We start from the raw sequence: 20698 nt of genomic DNA, 5'->3' as shown, positions 1-20698 counted from the left end.
AAATAGTAGACAACACAAACACATGAGTTGAGAAAGGAGTAATCAGAGTTAAAGTATTTTAAAGTCCCCATGAGAACCTTTGAGAGCCATTGGCTCTCAAGTCCTTTGGACTGTCATCTACAATAAGAAATTTTTTACATTGCCACCCAGTGTACACACATATGTATGTGACTGAAACAAAAATTTCACAAAATAATCCTTGCCTTAACTTTGTGTGTTGTACACTATTTTCTAATCTAATTAATATTATTTTTTTAAGATGCTGACTGTATCACACTGATTTTGTAACCAACGAATGAATTGTAACCCACCACTTGAAAAAACTGGTGTAAAGACGGTGTGGTGGCACCCAAGTAAAGATGTGGGCAAGAAGAGAAAGTAAAGAGAGGAAAGGGTCTTGAGCAGTTCAATATCTACTCTAATGCTGTGTCAGCATGCATATGTAAATTGTGAATTAGCAGTATTTTCCCAAATCTTTTTGAAGATGTCACCCTGTTCCAGTATTATAATCTGGTATAATAAAAACAGTATTATAATCCAGTATAATACTATTCCAGTATTATAATCTTCATTGGCCAAAAGAATATTTCTGCTAGTGTACTGGAAACCTTTTGAACAATTCTATATTTTTATAGTGTTCTGTGAATTGCCAAGATAAACTTCTCTTGAGTTACTCAATATGGATGCAGCTAATGGGAAGTGTTTCATATTCATGCACATTGTAGAATAGTCTGCCTCAATTTGAAGAAATCAGAAAATCTGAGTGGTGGTCTTACCCCTTGTTACCTTGAACAAATCACTTCATTTCTCCTGGTTTCACTTCTCTCATCTGTAAAATTAAAGGGCACTTGAAGTTTTTCCTAAAAAAGAAATCTACAGTGCACTCTAGCAAATCAACACAGACCCCTGATTTCACACAAATACACACACATGCAGACACAAATGCATTGCATTAAGATGAAGGAAATTTAATTGTAGACTCTCTTACAAAACACCCACAATATTGGCATTAATCTGTTTTAAAACAGAAAATGATGAGGGATGCTGCTTTATTGAGCATATTTCTTATATATTTTCAGACATATAATTTTTAATTTATAAAGTTGTTGATTGAGTGTGGTGTAGTTACTGCAACTTCAGGAACTTTACCAAGTTAAGAAAGGGATTATACTTGTCTAAGCCTGTACCAGTAAACATGTCCATATTCCATGGTAGGTAAATGGCTCAAGTTTAAAGCCTTGTTCCAGTTGCTGCAAGGTGCCTCAAGGAACGCTATTTGGTGAGTTATGTTTACACATGAGATATGCACATCTGTTTTTCCCACCGCAATCGTTGGTTTATGTTAGCTAGTCATCGTAACCATCCACGCTCTGGAATGAGATGTGACTACAAGATTTGGTATCTTTGGTCCGTCACTGTCTGGGAAGACTCCTGTGAGATGAAAGAGTGGAAAAGACATTGTCCACTCCAGCCATACTAAACTATTTTTAATTCCCTGAAAGCCTTTTGGTGATTTTCGCCTATTGTCTTTTTTAAAACTTTTTTTATGGAAAATTTCAAACACAGATAAACAGAATAGTATAATGAACCCCTCTTACTCATCACTCAACTTCAGCTATTAATATTCTACCACACTTATTTCAGCTGTGCCATCCATTCCCCAGCCCCTCCGTTTGATTATCATTATTTTTACAGTTGTTAAGGTAGAATTTACATACATTGATATGCACAAGTGTTAACAATTTTGACAACTCGATATGCTTGTGTACCTACACCCTTACCAGATTTCCATCTCATGAGGAAGATCTTCCTTCTTTCTCAGGTGACCCCTCAGTCCCCCAAAAGCAACCACTGACTTTTTTTACTCTAGATTAGTTTTGCCCATTCTAGAACTTCATATAAGTGGAAACATACAATTTTTATATACCTTTTTGTGTCCAGTGTCTTTTTTCAGCATTATGTTTGTGAGATTCAGACATGTTGTTGCATGTATCAGTACACTAATTCATCCTTTTTATTGCTGAGCTCTAATATACCGCAACTTGTTTACCCATGCTCTTGGGTTGTTTTCAGTTTTTGGCTATTATGAGTAAAGCTGCTTTGAACATTTTTGTACAAGTCCTTTTGTGAACATATCTTTTCACTTGGATAATTACCTAGGACTGCCATTGCTGGATCGTAAGTTAAGTATATGTTTAACTTCACAAGAACCTACCACGTTCTTTGCCACAGTGATTATATCATTTTCCACTCCCTCCAGCAATATATATGAGTTCTAATGGTTCCACATCCTCATCAATACTTGGTATTGTCAGTCTTAAATTTTAGCTATTCTAGTGGGTATTGTTGATGCAAGTATTCCATACCAACCTATCAATCAAAATTTGGGTGGGTTTACTATGAGCCAGAGTGAGGATTATAACCTGGGAAGGCCTTAGAAGGCATTCTGGAGAAGCATGGATTTCAGTACAGTCTTATATCTTTTTAGAACAAGGAACATACATTAAAGACACCCAGGATACATTTTCATCAAAATTCCAAAGAGATACTCAGTTGCAAATTAGCAAATGAACATGACGGTAATACCAGGAAAGGGACTAATCCAAATGTTACCAATAGGGCATTACCAATAGTGCATAGGAGGGGAAGTATGCATTCTTATCTTAAGAGAGTGCATTCTTTAATGGTTAAGCAGATGTACAGTGTATGTTTGATAGGCCATAAGTCAGGCATTTTAGTTCAAGCCAAGTAAGCTTTGAACCCAAATGGTTACCCCATGTACCTCAGTATGTGAAAATCTCTTGTCAGTATGAAGTAGTATCTCAATTTAGGATAAATTTACATTTCCCTGATGACTAAAGATATTGAGCGTGTTTTCATGAGCTTCATACTTCAGCCTCATATATTTTTCACGTGAGTTTCCCTTGCCCACCAGAACACTTAGTACCACCCTTATCTAGTTAACTACTCGCGCCTTATCTTGTCCTCACTTTATTGAAAGGAATTCTTCCTCCAGTGAAGAGAGAAGGAAATCAGCCTAAAAGCTACCTGAGAACCAGTTTTCTAGAATCAATGGCAACCATTGTCTTTTTGTGGCGCCCTGGAACCTTAGGCCAGAGGAAACTCCCCTTTCCTGCGTCCTCCTCCATGTCCCAGTTGAGGAAATACAGCCCAAGTCTTAGCTGCTCATTCAAGTTTGACATTAAGAGGTTTGAAAGCTTTGTAAGACTGGGACTTAAGTTGAGACAGAGCGTACCATAAAATCTAAAGGAAAGTACTATGTGGAAATTTTATTGAAGAACAGTAAGCACCTCCACTTCAGTGTTTCCTTTTGAAGGGATAATCCTGTGGCTTTCAAGCCTGTGGAGAAATAGGATGATTACAATTTACAGCATGAGAAAGAAATACTGTTTCCTTGGGATACAGACACTAAGTTCCCATTGATTAGAAAGGCAGTGCATTCTCTTGCTGGGTGTGCTGTGTAAAGCCCCTCCTGGACCTGTTGCCAACGTCTTCTGAGAAGAGAGGCAGAAATTTTTCTCAGGCCTCCCTTAGCCTGGCCTTCAGTGACTGCCTGGGGGTTGAGGAGAAGCATGCAAGGATCCTGTGTGGGAAGAAAGTAGGACTGCTATCAGAAGGATTACAGTTTATGCTTTTCATATCTTGCCACCCTCAGTTGCTGGCCTTTGGTTTCCTCCCACTAAGAGGAAGCTTTCCAGTGTGTTTACAGTCAGTTAACACCTCCAAAGCAGGTACTTTTGGTGCCCCGCTCATATCCACTGGGCACTCAACATTCCTGTACATGCTGACAGCTTTCTATTGCCAATACCTGCATCCCTTAGCCTGAGAGCTTTCTCTATCGGAGCATGCTGGGTGCCAGGCAGGCTGGAAGTGCCAGGGAGTTAACATCCCTGGGAACAGCCCTCAAACTAATGACAGATGGGATTTAGAGGCTAAATTCTCCCATCTTCTCATCCTTTGGTGGGACAACTCTCAGATATGCTCCACACCGCCTCCCAGAGTTGCACAGTAGAATTGAGCCCCAACTCCCCACAGCAGTAACAGACTTATGATTGCATCTTCTGTGGGCTTCCTCCCCTCCACTGGCTCCCTGTCCCCTCCCCTCCCAGTGCTTCCTGAGATTGCTTCCAAATAAACTCCTGGCCTCAATCCTAGTCTCAGGGTCTGTTCTGGAGAAACTCAATCTAGGTTAACTTAATATCAAGAAAACACTAATAAAATAATATTAGGAAGAACATATTGTTAATAAATCATCTGATACTCTAAATGCTTCACTCCACATCCAGCATTCCTAAAGACCTAGAATTCACTCCCTTTGAGTTTACCTGTTTTTATCCCCGAAATATTATTGTTAGGGAATTCTTCTCAGGTGAAGATCTAGTTTAGGAAATAACCCCCAAACTAAGGGACTTTGTCTCACATATTTGAGTTTAGATGGATAATCAGCTACTTGATTTCTCAAAGCAAATTGATATAATGTATAATATTGCCTCCCAGCATATTAAGATACTTCTGCATAATAAAAGATATCCTCAATGTATTGATGTTTTGGTTTTACTCACCTCCGCCTGCTTTTGGAAACAAAAATGGAAAGCAAGAATAATTTTGCTGAAGAAAGAGAGAAGGCTGATGCTGGTATATGTGTGTGTGGACCCAGGAGTCCTAAGCATTCTTTGCCCTCCACACTCTCCTCCTTCAAAAACGTTAACACAGCAACAACTAAAATATTCTGGCGAGTTTGGGTTTATGACTGTGTCATAGGTTGATAAATTTGGTAAATAGCTCCACATAATATTTTTACAGGTCAGTCCTCAGAAGAGGATCGCAAAATTGAAACGTCAGGATTCCGTAGCTCAAGATGCTAGAAATCTGGCACCAAGATAGGTTTGATTCCCCGTCCATTAAAATATTTCTTCTTAAATCTCACTTCCAAATCCAGAGATTCAGGTGTGAAGCTTAATTCCATAGCCTCCCTCCAAATAATTATCTTCCAGGTAATTTAATGTTAATTTCACTGTTTTTTAAAACAATATAATTGCTACTTGATAAAGATTGAACATTATTCTAGTTTCATATTTAATTTGAATCAAATATATTCTGTGGTTTATATATATATATATACACATCTATATAAAACAACCTTCTAGTTTGTCTCACGATGGTTTTAGAGAAATCCTTGAGGTCAGCATAGTGCAATACAAAGATATCTACTAGTCCAGTCACTGATTCTCTAATTCTCCGTCTTTTTGCCAATCTGTCCTTGTAAACATAACACCTTTCTTGCCCTTCCTCCCTCCGTGTTTTCTTTCCTGAGGAAAGTGGGACACGCGTTAATAAACATCTCTTCTGGTTGTTCTTTGATTCTCCCCAGATCTGTTCTCTGTTCTTCTCTGCTGTGTTCTTTGTCCTGGGGAAGCTGACCTCTATGGACTGTGTCACCCTCTGCTCAGTGGGAGGCACCAGCAGGAGATCAGAATGTGGGAGGAGAGAGATGCCAGGGTATTTGTTCCCTCCCACTCACTGTCTGTTTCTCTGTGGTTTTAGCAATGGCCTTAGCACCAAAACTACAGCTACCATTGGGCAGTCCATCTTGACTCTAGGTTTCAACCAGCCTCTCCTAATAGGTTTGTTTTCCCCTGCTGTTGATGCCTGGGGGTTGCAATAGCGCCCTGCTGTCCCTAGTCTCCTAGTCTCCGGGGACCTCAACATCCCTAACTGGTTCCTCTAGCCCTGCCCATATCACTATAAATAGTTCCTGCTCTCTATTTCTTGCTGAGCCCTTGGCTGATAAGCCTCTTACCTTCAAGGTTTCAGCAGTCACACGGTGACAGGTTTAGGAATCACTCTCAGATTCCTCTGAGCCTGGAATCAAATTAAGTACCTGTGCACATAAAGACATCACATTTCCCTCTGAACATTCCCATTACTCAGAGGGAAACATGATATCAGAAACCGAAAAAGGCAAAAAAAAGAGAGTAGAAGTGTTAGTGTGAAGCACACTATGCCATTTGATCTAGAGGCCCATGGGAAAATATTGTTTGCATCTTTTAGGGTCAAGAACAGTATTTTCTGGGGGCCAGCCCAGTGGCGTAGTAGTTAAGTTAGCGCTCTCTGGTTTGGCAGCCCGGGGTTCGCAGGTTTGGATCCTGGGCATGGACCTAGCACCTCTCATCAAGCTATGGTGTGGCAGCATCCCACATTAAATAGAGGAAGGTTGGCACAGATGTTAGCTTAGCGACAATCTTCCTCAAGCAAAAAGAGGAAGATTGGAAACAGATGTTAGCTGAGGGCCAATCTGCCTCACAAAAAAAGAAAAGAATGGTATTTTCTGGGAACTGAACCAAACTTGGGAAAATCTCACCATTTGTAGAACTATTGGTATGTACATCAGTTAGCTAGCTATTGCCACAAAAATTCTAACAAACCAGTCAAAAACTCACTACCTCCAGATAACAATCATTTAATCTCACATAACTGCAGGTCATCTGGGCGGCTCTGCTCCCTGTGTCTTCACCCTTTTTGGACCAGTGACTAGTCAAGACACGCTCCTCCCATGGCGATGAGAGAGGCGCAAGAGGGCACACCCATGCACTCACGCACATTTCAAGCCCCTGGTTGTGTCACATCTGCCAAAGCAAGTCACATGGCCAAGGCCAAAATCAAGGGGTGGGAAAAGGATATCCCCCTTAATGGAGGTGAAAGGATGAAGGAGTAAACATTTTTGACAATAACCTACCACAGCAGGTAAGCTACTGAAAAGTCAGTCAAGGGCAGGCTACACTTTGTTCAATTAAAGGGAGGAGAATTTTTGTTTCAGTTTTCCTCTCATTCAGCACAGGTGAACCAGAGTGACTTTAAAAAATATCAGGCTAAATTTCCTGGCATCCAGAAACAGTTTCTTAAAGCAGAGATCATATTGCCCTAGAAATGGAGGCATTTTGAGGTTTCAGATGTTAAGCCAATCTTATGGTTAGGAAGATCCCATTATCTGTTCATGACTAAACTGAGATTGCCAGACTTTGAGATCTGAACTAGCCTTGAACATTTATTTTTCCCTGCAAGGTTCAGATCCCGAAAGAATCACTTTCATTCTGAATCCTGGGACGAGACTCAGCAGATACCAGGCAATATGCCTGTTAGTGATTCCACAGTCTGGGTATCCAAACAGTGGTCAAAGTGTCCAAAACCAGTATTTCCTTATCCGCACAGGCTTTCCTTAATTAGTAACTGATTTGTACTTTGAGGTTTATTCAATTTGGAAGAGGTTAAAGTTGAAGATTCCAATAGCTTTCACCAGTTTAGTATACACTGATTCTTTCTCAGTCCAAGGAGGGGAGAAAGGTGTTTCCCCTTGCATAGGATTAAAAAGGAGCAAAAAACCCTTAGTTATCTTTGGGAAGGAAAGAATTATTTAAAATGGTGAACAGCAAAGAAAATAGCAGAAGATTAACCAGAAATCTTCATTATGCTCCTAGTGCAGTGTGTGAATCCAATGAGTGTCCTTAAATGATGAGTTGATTTCAAAAGAAATATTAGCTTCAGATTCTAGCTATTGAGTGACTGTATAGAAATTCAGAGCAGAGAGACCAATAGGGTTGCAGTCATGACAAACCCAACAGATCAGAGGACCCACAGGTACTGGGACTGGAATTTAAGAATAAATTGGTTTGAATAGATGACGAAGAAGGAAAATGTCCTGGAAAACAAAGAATGTGAGTAAAGTTTTGGAGTTATAAATGAACATGGGTATAGGGAGTAGTGAGAAGAACACCTTGACCCAAATGGGAAAATGGTCACAAACTAGGTGAGATAGAGACTATAAGGCAGGATTATGAGAGTCTTAATAGGCATAGGAACTTAGAGGTTATGTGGTGGATGTTAGAAGCTGTTGGGACTTCTTAGTGGGGAAATTTAGTGCAAACATCTCCAGTTGTCACAACAGGCTGGTTTTCATTGTGACTCTTGGCCAGCTTTTGACTTGGAGATAGTAATGATCATCGTGGATGAAAGAGGAGATGATTCATGTGTATTTTGACTCCTTTACAAATGTGATTTTAGCCTGAATCATAGAAAGAGTCTGTAGCCTTTTCCCATGGCTTTTGTTGGCAACAACTGTATGTTCCCATGGGAACATGCATACTTACCTATCCAAACCTTCCTCTTATGTTTATGCCCTCAACTTCTGTTCACTTGGATGTTTTCATCTTTTCTACGGAGCACATTCACATACAAGCTTAAAATACAGTCTGTATTTTTATTACAGCTGAGGATTCATCCCGAACATTTTCAAATACATAAAACTCCAGGTATAACTCCAAACCAAACATGATGAAAGGAGGCATTTGGATAGACCACAGAAAGATACACCATCACATTGCACACCAGCTGCTGTAAACACTTCAGCTTTCTGCAGCAACCAGAGGAAGGAATTATGACTCAGCGTGCTTCTTCAGTGGTTGGTTCTGGACAGCCTTTTTAAACTCTAATCCAAAATAGAAATAACGTACCTCCCGTGTGTTCAAGAAGCTTGCACTCCTGGGGATGACAATGCCCTTTCCATCTGCAGGAAAGAAGTTCTCCTCTGATCGCGACGGCAAAGCAGCAAACATTTGCTGACCTCCATAATTCCGCACTGAACTCTTTCCTCAGACAGGACACCCTAATTTCTCTGTTACTTTATTCCTTTGCCAAATTCTAATGGTTTAAAATCAAAAAAAGATGAAGTTAAATAATAGCTGTTGTGTGTTTTTGAGAAAGTTTGAGTTTGGTTACTGTGGGTTTTCTAAGATATTGCTTTCCTTAGTTTATACAAAAAAGCATTTATTGATCTAGGTTTTAGACCAAGTGCTGATGACACAGACATGAATAACAGTTCCTCTGGCGTGTTTCAAGTAAAACAAATATGTAAAAACTAAGCTATAATACAATTTAATACGTGTTTTGACAGAGGTGCACAAGCTGTGGGAACATGGGAGAAAACATAATTGATTCTGTGGTTCCAGGGAAGCCTTCAGAGAGCAGAAGGCATTTGGGCAAATCTCGAAGGATGGGCACGGGCTCCGTAAGTGGAGTGAGAGCACTTAAGGCAGAGAACAGGAAGAATAAAAGCACCAGTACATCAAAGTGCAGTGTTGGCTGTGATTTCCTTTCATTCCAGATGAGACAAGTCAGGAATCCGGGGACAGACATGCATCTGGGAGGCTGCCCTCCTCAACGCAGACTTAGCTCAGACCCACTGCAAGCAGAAATTTCAGGACTGCAGAATCAGGCTGATTAAATCATAAGGGTCAGACTTCCTTGAGAGCAAAATGTTTGCAAACACCTTCATGGAAATGGGACAATGGACTCAAGAGAACTGCAGGTTTTCCAGACGATCAGGAAACATGATTTCTGGAGGAGGAGCCACATTCTTCTAGAGGGAACCCAAGGGGAATGCCACAAGGTTTTAGGAACTACAAGTGGTCCCAGCTTCCTCCTCTAGTCCCCAGAATGCTTCATTGTCATTTTCCTGATGACGTACTCTTTACTTTACTGAAATATGAGCTCACTCCGTGCCCCGGTTTCCTAGGACTGCCCTAACAAGTTCCCACAAACTTGGTGGCTTAAAACAACAGAAATTGATTCTCTCACCATCCAGGAGACCAGAAGTCTGAAATCAGGATGTCAGCAAGGGTGGTTCCTTCTGGCCACTCTGACGGAGAATCTGTTTCATGCCTCTCCTAGTTTCCAGTGGTTGTCAGCTATCCGTGTTACTTGTAGACATAGCACTCCCATCTCTGCCTCGATCTCCACGTTACCTTCTTCTCTGTGGCTCTGTGTGTCTCAAATCTCCCTTTCCCCTTTCTTATGAGGATATAAGTCACTGGATTTACAACCCACCTTAAATCCAGAATGATCTCATCCCAAGATCCTTAATTTAATAATATCTGCGAAGATCCTGTACCCAAACAAGGTCATGTTCACAAGTCCCAGGAGTTAGGACTTGGACGTATCTTTTGTGGAAGGGACGCTATTTAACCCATTATGCCCCCCTTTCATTGCGACATCCTGTGGGTTAGTGCTATAGATGTCTTCTGAGCACCTGTAAATGGACTCTTTGATCTTGTCCAGAAACTGAGTACTGGGACAGAAAGACACAATATCTTAACTCCCATTGGCTCGGAGTAAAATAAAGGTTCAAATTATCCAGCTGCAGGTCTCCAAGACTTTTATTACTAGAATCTTTGACCAGACGCTCATCAGAGGATGTGAGTTCTATCTGCAAAAGGTCCAGAGTAAGACATTTTTACTAGAGAAATGTGTGACTACTTCAAACACACCTTTCTTGCTTTTTATAATCCCTGTGGTTGTCATATACTCAGCCTCTTATAACCTGGAATGGATTATTTACAACGCTAACAGTTAAGTGTCATGTAGGGTTCTGATTCCTTAGCCAATCAGTGGATACAGGGTCCACCAGATTCAAGAGACTTAGGAAAACCAGTTCACAACGTCTGTTGAGGGCAAAAGCGTTAACCTATTGTTTCCTGAGAAGTCCCAGATCAGGTTTTGCAGAGCAACACTTTCAAAATGGATTGAGTAAAGCAACCTCTGCTTTACTTTTCTCTCTTTGCTTATAACAAGTTCTCAAAACTCTTGGAATTCAGGATGATTTTCCCAAGACATTTTTATTTCTTGACTAATTACTATATAAATGTTGTCCTGAAGCCAAATTACATGTTGGGGGTTGTAAATAAAGCCTCTGCAACCTTAGTTAAATCTAATCTCTACTCCAGGGCTGCACCCAAGCAGCTGAAAGGGCTGGAGAAAGACTCAGTCGTGCTGACTGCTCCCCCTTTAAACTGATGACCACTAAGCTCAAGTAGGCCTTTGGTGCTACTTGGCCATTCTTCTCCATTTTTCTCATCTATTCCCAATCCTAAATGACTGTTTCACACCTTTATCTCTCTCGTCAATCCTCCCACAGCTCCTCCTCCCCAATCCTCAAATATCAGCTGACTTCCTTGCTCCTGTGAAAAGTGTGTAACTCAGAAGAGAATTTCCACACGCTCTACCACCTGTCTACATCTATGGCCATATCTTCTGCCTTTTCTCTTTTACTGTCAGTGAACATCTGCGCACCCAAGAGAATCTCCTCCCATTGTGCACAAGATCCCATTTCCTCTCATTTGCTAAGAATATCACTTCTGTAATTTTCCCTCTTTTTCCAGCATCATCAGTTTTTTCCTCTTGACTGGATCAGTTCTACCAACATACAAACACACTGCTACATTTCCCATCTCAAACATGCACACTCACACACCCCTCTCTTTTGACCCCCACCCCTCCCTCCAGCTACTATTCAATTTCTCTACAACAAAACTATTTGAAAAAGTTGTCTATACAGACTAAAACAAAAAGCTATACAGACTGTCTCCAATTTCTTTTCTCCTTTGAACTCACTCCCTATCCTGAACCACACCTCCAAACCTAATTCTGTCAAGGTCACCAGTGGCCTCCAAGTTGCCAAATCCAATGGGCAATCCTCAATCCTCACCTTACTTGACACTTCTGTAGCATTTGACACAGTTAATCTCTTCCTCCTGCTTGGAGCACTTTCTTAACTTAGCTTTCCATCTGTCAGTTGCCATGCTGTGGCAGTGGCCCACATAGAAAAACTAGAAGGATTTACAACTATGATATATCACGAGGCACTGGGACTTTGGGGAGAAAAAAAGAGAGAGAGAGGAAGATTGGCAACAGATGCTAACTCAGGGAAAATCCTTTCCTGCAAACAAAAACAAAAACAAAAACAAAAACAACCCTGTATGATCTGCTGCCTGTCCTCCCCTGTGGTCTCATCTCCTACCACTCTCCTGATCATTCTCTCTGTTGTATGATCATTGGCTCCATGTGCCCATTAACACACTCAGCATGCTACTTCCTAGGGCCTTTGTACTTTGTTTCCTGCAACCTGGAACATTCTTATTCCAGGTAAGATGGTTTGCTTCTTCACTTCTTTCAAGTCTCTCCTGAATGTCACCTTATTTGGAAAAGTCGTCTTTATTGGGTATGACCCTGCATGTTCTTAGATCATTCCCTTGCCTGACTCTGCTTTCTCCTACATGCTGCTTTTCTCAAACTCCTGTATCAGCTGGTTTCTGGTTGGGTTCAGTCAATGGGAGATTGGAGAGTGGGAGGAGAGAAAATAGAGAAAGGGATATTTTCTCCTGTCTCAGGCTGCATCTCCAGGCAGCAGCAAATCTTCCCTATGGCTCTAGTTTCCTTTGAACTAGCTTGTAGCTTCTTGCAGGTAACTCCAACCTCTGGGATCTGATAACATGATATATTTCCTTTGTCCTTGCAGCATAGGGATGGTAGTGGCTTCCAGCTGTTGCTGATTTCTGGGCTCCTTTACTGATAGTTATTTGGCCTTTCAGGTCTTGCAAAACCCATATAACCAATTCTCTCTATTAAATTCCTCTCTTTTAAATTCTCAGACTTATTTCTGTTTTATTCACTGGATCCTGACTGGCAACTTGTATCAGTTTCAGTTCCAGAAGGAGATTTGTAATTTGAGGAGAATTTAATAAAAGGACTCTTTACATAGGGGTCAGTTTGGTTTGGGAAAAACAACAAGGTATGGTGCAGTAATTTGGGGCCAGTAACCAATCCCTAGGCTTCAGGGGACAAGGCAGGGCTTCTCAACTTCAGCACTATCAACATTTTAGGCCGGATAATTCTTTGTTGTTGGGGGCTCTCCTGCCATTGTAAGATTTTTACCAACAACCCTGTCCTTTACCAAGGAGATGCCAATAGCATTCACCCAGTGGAACAACCAAAATTGTCTACACATTTCCAAATGTCCCCTGGGGAACAAAATTGCCCAAGGTTGGAAACCACTAGACAAAGGTAACTATTGGAACCCTAAAAGAGAAAGGTATAGGGAGATGGCCATCCAACTAGACAAACCATGTGTAGAAAGACGTAGTCAAACCGTTGCAGTCCAGGAAGGAAGGAGCCAGAAGAATAAATATCAAAAATCTACTCTTGTCTTTCCTCTGATCTCTTGCCAGGGGTCCCACTGGCTAAACCCACCTGGAAGCCAGAGGGCATAAGAACCTATTGTGTATTAAGTACAGGTCAATCTCCTATGGCAGATGATGGAGTAGAGAAAGGCAATGAACAGATCTGGAGAAGCAAATGGAAGGTAGCTAACATACCATCCTATGTATATCATAGTAAACACCACCTGCATGCTGCCCTTTATTGTTCTCCATGACATTTATTGCCATTTGACATGCTATATATCTCCTTATTTGTTCACTGCCTTATGCTCAGTGCCTGGTACATTTTAGATGTTCAAAACATATTTGTCAAATGAATGAATAAATGAAGGAAGGAATCCAATTGGAGAGAATTAAATTCTGGATATGCAGTAAAATCTGGAAACTAATTGTGTGTCACAGGGCTAAAAGGAAATATTTTGGTTTCAGAGAATAATACTACACAGCAAGTATTTTAGTCACTTCTCTACAGAAACAGAAACAACAAGATAGTTGTATGTATAGAGAGATTTATTTTAAGGAATTGACTCATATGATCATAGAGGCTTAGTGAATCTAAAATCTGATGGAGTAGGCCAGCAGGCTGGAGACTCAGGGAAGAATTGTAGTTTAGGTCCAAAGGCAGTCTGGCTGGCAGAATTCCTTCTTGCTAGAGAGAGGTCAGTCTTTTTCTATAAGGCCTTCAACTGATTAGTTAAGGCTCACTGACATTATAGAGAGTAATATGCTTTACTCAAAGTCCACCAATTAAAGTGTTAATCTTATCCAAAAAACACTTTCATAGAAACATCTAGAATAATGTTTGTCCAAATATCTTGGCACTGTGGCCCAGGCAAGTTAACATATAAAATTAACCATACCAGCAAGATTATAGTGTATTAAATTATATTTATAGTGTATAAATTATATTAGGAATTTATAGTTTAAAGAGAGTAAGCTAAGCTCTTCAATCCTAACCTTTTCATAAGGTAGAAAAATTCATACAATAAACTGCTACTGTTAACCTAATAATGAAATGAAAGGTTTACATAACACACACTAATTACCAAAACTTACTCAAAAAGAAATAGAAACTTAAATTGGTACAGCCACTATGGAAAACAGTATAGAGATTCCTCAAAAAATTAAAAATAGATATACCATATGATCCAACTATTCCATTTCTGGGTATTTATCTAAAGAACATGAAATCAATAATTCAAAAAGACATATGCATCCCTATGTTCATCATAGCATTATTCACAATAGCCAAGACTTGGAAGCAACCCAAGTGCCCATCAATGGATGAATGGATAAAGAAGATGTGGAATGGAATACCACTTAGCCACAAAAAGAGACAAAATCTTGCCATTTGCAACAAAATGGATGGACCTTGAGGGTATTATGCAAAGTGAAACAAGTCAGATAGAGAAAGACAATTACCGATAATTTTATTCATATGTACAAGATAAACAAACAGAAACGGAAACCAGATTGGTGGTTACCAGAGATGTTGGGAGGAGGGGAGGGCAAAAGGGGTAAAGAGGCACATGTGTACGGTGACAGGTGGCCACTAGACTTTTGGTGGTGGTCATGATGCAGTCTATACAGAAGTCGAAACATAATTATGCACAGCTGAAATTTATATAATATTATAAACCAATGTGACCTCAGTAGAAAAAAGAATGAAACAGACCTGTAATAAGTAAACACATTGGATCAGTAACTAAAAACAAAGACATAAAACCTCCCACCAAAGAAACGTCTAAAACCAGATACCTTACTGGTGAATTCTACTAAACATTTAAAGAGAATTAACACCAATCCTTCTCGAACTCATCCAAAAAATACAAGAGGAGTGAACACTTCCTAACTCATTCTATGAGGCCTGTATTACTCTGATACTAAAGCCAGTCAAAGACACCACAAGAAAAAAAAGCTACATGCCAATATCTTTTATGAATATAGATGCAAAACTCCTCAACGAAGTGCTAGGAAACAGAATCCAATGGCATATTAAAAGGATTATACTCCCTGACCAATTAGGATTTATCCCAGCAATGAGAGAGTGGTTCTACATAAGAAAATTAATCAATATAAGGCACCATATTAACAGAATAAAGAGGAGAAAAAATTCACATGATTATCTGAATTGATGCAGAAAAAGCATTTGACAAAATCCAACACCGTTTCGTGATAAAAACACTAAGAAAACTAGGAATAGGAGGAAACTTCCTTAAAAGGGCATTGCTGGAAAACCCACAGCTAACATCACATTCAATAGTGAAAAACTGAAAGCTTTCTTCCTAAGATCAGAAACAAAACAAAGATGCCCACTTTCACGACTACTCTTCAACATTTTACTGAAAGTTCTAGCCAGAGCAGTTAGGAAAAGAAACAGAAGTAAAAGTTATCTGAACTTGGGGGCCGGCCCAGTGGCACAGTGGTTGGGTTCGCACGTTCTGCTTCTCGGCAGCCTGGGGTTTGCCAATTCAGATCCCAGGTACGGACATGGCACCACTTGGCAAAAGCCATGTTGTAGTAAGCATCCCACATATAAAATAGAGGAAGATGAGCATGGATGTTAGCTCAGGGCCAGTCTTCCTCAGCAAAAAGGAGGATTGGCAGTAGTTAGCTCAGGGCTAATCTTCCTAAAAAAAAAAAAAAAAGTTATCAGAATTGGAAAGGATGAAATAAAACTATCTCTATTAGCAGATGGCAAGATCCAATACATAGAAAATCCCAAAGAATCCCCCAAAAACTACCAGATCTAATAAATGATGCAGAGTTGCAGGGTACAATATCCAACACACAAACATTAGTGTTGTTTCTATACACTAGCAAGGAATAGTCTGAAAAGAAAATTAAGAAAGCAATTTCACTTACAATGGCATCCAAAAGAATAAAGTATCTAGGAACAAATTTAACCAGGAAAGTTAAAGACATGCACACTAAAAACTACAAAATATTGCTGAAAAAAAATTAAAGAGCTCTAAATAAATGTTCGTGAATTGAATGATTTAATATTGTTAGACAGCAATACCACCCAAAGCAGTCTACAGATTCAATACAATATCAAAATTTCAATGACCATTTTTACATAAATGGAAACTCTGATCCTCAAATTCATTTGGAATTTCAAGAGCCCCAAAAAACCAAAGCCATATTGAAAAAAAAGAGTAAAGTTGGAGGACACACACTTCCCAACTTCAAAACTTACTACAAAGCTACAGTAATCAAAACAGTGTGTTATTGGCATAAAGACAGACATATAGACCAATGGAATAGAATTGAGAGTCCATAAATAAATCCACCTATGGCCAGTTAATTTTAGACAAGATCATTCAATGTGGAAAGAATGATCTGTTTAACAAATGGTACTGGAACAACTGGATATCCACATGCCAAAGAATGATGTTGGACCTCCACCTCACACCATATACAAAAAATAAAATCAAACTGGATCAACAATCTAAATATAAGAGTTAAACCCACAAAACTTTTTGAAGAGAACATAGCTATAAATCTTCATGACTTTATATTGGCTATGGATTTTTAGATATGACACCAAAAACATAAGTAATAAAAGAAAAATTAGACAAATTGGACTTCATCAAATTTTAAAACTTTTGTGCATCAAAGGATATTATCAAGAAAGTGAAAAAACAACCCACAGAATGGGAGAAATTATTTGCAAATCATAAGAATGATAAGGGTCTCCTATCTAGAATATATAAAGAACTTTTACAACTCAACAACAAAAAGACAAACAACGCAAGTAAAAAATAGGCCAAGGACTTGAATAGTCCTCCAAAAAAGATATACAAATGGACAACAACCACACGAAAAGATGCTCAACACCATTAGTCATTAAGGAATTGAAAATCAAAACCACAATGACATATCACTTCACACCTACTAGGATGGTTATCATTAAAAAATGCAAAATAAGAAGTGTTAGTGAGGATGTGGAGAAATTGAAACCTTCTTATAGTGCTGGTGGGAATGCAAAATGGTGTAGCCACTGTGGAAAACAGTTCAGTGTTTCCTCAAAAAACTAAACACGGAATTAACATGTGAACCAGTAATTCCACTCTTAGTTATATATCCAGAAGAATTGAAAACAGGTACTCAAACAAATACATGTGCTTACATGTTCGTAGCAGCACTACTCACAATGGCCAAAAGACGGAAACAATTCAAATGTCCATCAGTAGATGGATGGATAAACAAATTGTGATATATCCAGATAACGGAATATTATTCAGCCATAAAAAGGAATGACGTACATGCTACAATGTGAATGTACCTCAGAAAGATTATGCTAAGTGAAGGAAGCCAGACACAAAAGGCCATATATTATATAATTCCATTTATATGAAATTTCCAGAATAGGTAACTCCATAGAGACAGAAAGCATATTGTGATTGTCAGGGCCTGAGAGAAGGTTATGGGGTTTCCTTCTGGGGTGACAAAAACGTTTCGGAACTAGATAGAGGTGATGATTGCACAACATTGTGAATGTACTCAATGCCACTGAATTGTTTGCTTTAAAATGGTGAATTTTATGTTATGTGAATTTCACCTAGATCTAAAAAAGTAGAGTATAAAATGCACAGGAGCGGGCCAGCCGGTGGCGCAGCGGTGGAGTTCACATGTTCCGCTTCAGTGGCCCTGGGTTCGCCGGTTCAGATCCCGGGTGCAGACATGGCACCGCTTGGCACGCCACGCTGTGGTAGGCGTCCCACATATAAAGTAGAGGAAGATGGGCACGGATGTTAGCTCAGAGCCAGTCTTCCTCAGCAAAAAGAGGAGGATTGGTGGCAGATGTTAGCTCAAGGCTAATCTTCCTCAAAAAAAAAAAAAAATTGCACAGGAGCTTAAGAGGGATCCCAATTTTATATGGATTTTTTTCTGGTAAAAAGAAAAGTGGTAAAAAGTACTAAGTTATTTATTTAATTATCCAGTACTTATTAAAATATTTAAAATGATTTGGAAGAGGAAAGCATATGTTCATTAATGTAAAATACATATATGAATACTGGACCGTAATAAGAAATCCTAAGTTCTGGAGATGCAATATATTCTCCTGAAAAAAATTGTGAGTCTAAAACGTTGGGAAGTTAACAGAGACTCTACCTCTGGTCAGTTACGTGGCTTGTGGTTTATTTTTGTTAAGAAAACTACAGCTTCCATGTTTACTACGGTGATCTGTGTTGCTATACTCTGCTGCTAGAGGGGTATCCATGGTTTGATGTTTTGAGCCTTGCTCTGACATCTGTATACCAAAGCAGTGGATTTATTTTTTTCACTTATTTGTTTAACAGGAATTTCTATGTTGCCTACTAATGTGCCAGAAATGGTTCTAAATGCTTTACCAATTTTAAGTTGTTCAGTCCTCATGCCAACTCTATGATACGGGTTCTGCTATCATCCCCATTTACTGATGAAGAACCCGAGGCACAGATTGGTGAGACAAATTGCCCAAGTTCGCACAGCCAGTGATTGCGGGAGCCAGGATTCAAGCCTGGGCTTCGTACTCTTCATACTCTTCATCACAGTGCTACACTGCCTCTATGAAAAATGGGGTACATTTTAGAAGCTGTTTTTTGTAGGGAAGGGGGATGGTGAGGTGCACCCCAGATAGTGATAAAGACAATATTCATGAAGAGTAAGCCATTTCACAGTAGATTTATTTCTGTTTTTCATAGAGTTTCTAGACTGGAAGATGGAGTGAATGCAGCATAAATTGTGCATGTGGACAAGGCATTTGGCGAGTTCCCTCAGGATTTATTTTAGGAAATGTGTAATAATGTGAACCAGATTCTAGATCAATTAGGTGAATTCATATCCAGTTGAATGACCATACCCAAAGAGTGGTACTTACTGAATTTCCTTTCAACCTGTTAAGAGGCCTCTTGTGGCAGGTCACAGGACTTTGTGCTGCCTCCTGTCCTATTTAAACTTTTTAGCAGTGCTTTCAATTAAGGACATTACTGGAAAATCAATCTAATTTGAAGAAGATATGTAACTGGTTCTTATGGAGTGGAGATGGGACAGCATAGTTAATGTGCTAAAGGCTAGAATGGAGAAAATTAATCTAACAGGATGGAATTTAACAGACATGAGAAGTTCTTTACTCAGGTCTGAAAAAACAAACAACTGTCCAAGATCTGGGTGGGGAGAGATGGTTTAACAGCATCACATGGGAAAAAAAGGATCAGGGGTTTCCGTGGGCTGGAAGCTAAATATGAGTCAACATTAAGTTCTGGCTGCTTAACAAAACAAAACAAAACAAGATAAAGCAAAACAAAGCTCTAAAGAAATCTTAGCCTGGAAAAACAGAATTGTGGTGTCTAGGCCAAGGTTAAGGAACTCTTGTTTTTCATTCACTAATCAGCCCAAACCTGGGGAACAGAGTGTTGTTCCAAGTATCGCATCATAGAGGGACAGCATCAAACCACAGGGGTCTAGAAGAATGGCATGGGAAGGTGCAAGGCTGAAACCACCTCATATGAAGAACGTCTGTAGGAGTGGGGAATCTAGTGAAGGATACGTGTATCTTCAACTCTCTGGGCTGGGCACGGGGAGGTTCAAGGATGGAGCATGTAAGGGATAAATTACTAACTCTGTGCCCCTCTCTTCTATAGAAAAATGACAGAAGTGGAAATTACTATTGAGTGTCTACTCTGTGACAGAAAATGATAACCACTTAACATGTGTTTTTACATTAGATCCCTACACCAACTCTGAGACAGTTACTGATGTGTGTCTAACAGCTTAGCAGCACTCTAATAAATCTCTTCCTTTTGAACATCAAGAGAGGGGAAAGTATATGCTTGCTACTGTAAACACAGTGTTTTAATACTGGATTCTAGTGTTAACTTGAAAATTAAGCAATCAGCTTCAGAGAGAAAGGGCCCTTTGTTCCCAGGGTCTGACATGGTGGTGTACCACTCACTTCCTGTGCTCAGACTAGGGTGAGACAGGGACAGGGCAGTAGCCTCAAAGAAAGGAAGTTATTGGAAGCTACCAAATCCAGAAGTGGTGCCTGAGAACAGGCACCTGCCTACTTCCACCTTGGCTATTGCGGGCTAGTAGACAGAACAAGGACTTTAGAGCTTTCTCTGTTTCCAGGTCACTCCCATTCAAGCAGTAAGGTACAGCTATCCCATCCCTGCAGTTACTCATCTTGAGATTCCATTTATAAACAAAAGCTTGAAGATCATGTTCAAGAAATTATTTGAAAAATACTAAGGAAGTGTTAGAATTTCAATCAATCACACCTATGCCTCCACATGAGATATAAAACCTGCTCCCTGGTGTCCAGGACTCTCCAGATACTGCCAAATATGTTTTTCAGGCTTTGGTTTCTTTTACACCCCTAGACGAGTTCTTCATTTCATCTAAATAGAATTTCTCATCACTAGTGTCTCGCTGCCATGCCTTTCTGTGTTGTTCCTTCTACTTGGAAAGACTTCTTTCTCTATATCTTTCAAAATCCTACTTAGCATTTCGAGTCCCTTTTAAATATCATCTCCTTCATGAAACCTTCTTTGACCAGCAACCACCACCCCGTGGATGAGATTTTCCCTTCAGCAAGCTCCACAGCACATGGCTAAGACTTTTGTATGGCACTTATGTTACTATTT

At 39.7% G+C, this 20698-nt stretch overlaps 1 long non-coding RNA gene across 3 annotated transcripts in view; it reads left to right on the top strand.

The window, feature by feature from the left end:
• Nucleotides 1-20698, top strand: part of LOC102150076 (uncharacterized) — a 67267-nt gene that overhangs the window by 21623 nt on the left and 24946 nt on the right. The window contains exons 3-5 of one of the 3 annotated variants that reach the window (XR_011438244.1): nucleotides 1216-1279; nucleotides 6502-6765; nucleotides 8285-9144. The exons of 1 other annotated variant lie outside the window; for it this stretch is intronic. This is a non-coding gene — a long non-coding RNA (uncharacterized lncRNA). Of the gene's footprint in view, nucleotides 1-1215; nucleotides 1280-6501; nucleotides 6766-8284; nucleotides 9145-20698 lie in introns of those variants that run through there. One more of the 3 variants, XR_011438243.1, reaches the window with a different exon arrangement.

The sequence above is a fragment of the Equus caballus genome, chromosome 4 (genome assembly GCF_041296265.1).
Source record: "Equus caballus isolate H_3958 breed thoroughbred chromosome 4, TB-T2T, whole genome shotgun sequence".
Lineage (NCBI taxonomy): Eukaryota > Metazoa > Chordata > Mammalia > Perissodactyla > Equidae > Equus > Equus caballus.
The sequence above is the reverse complement of the archived record's forward strand: the minus strand, read 5'-3'. Positions and strand labels throughout refer to the sequence as shown.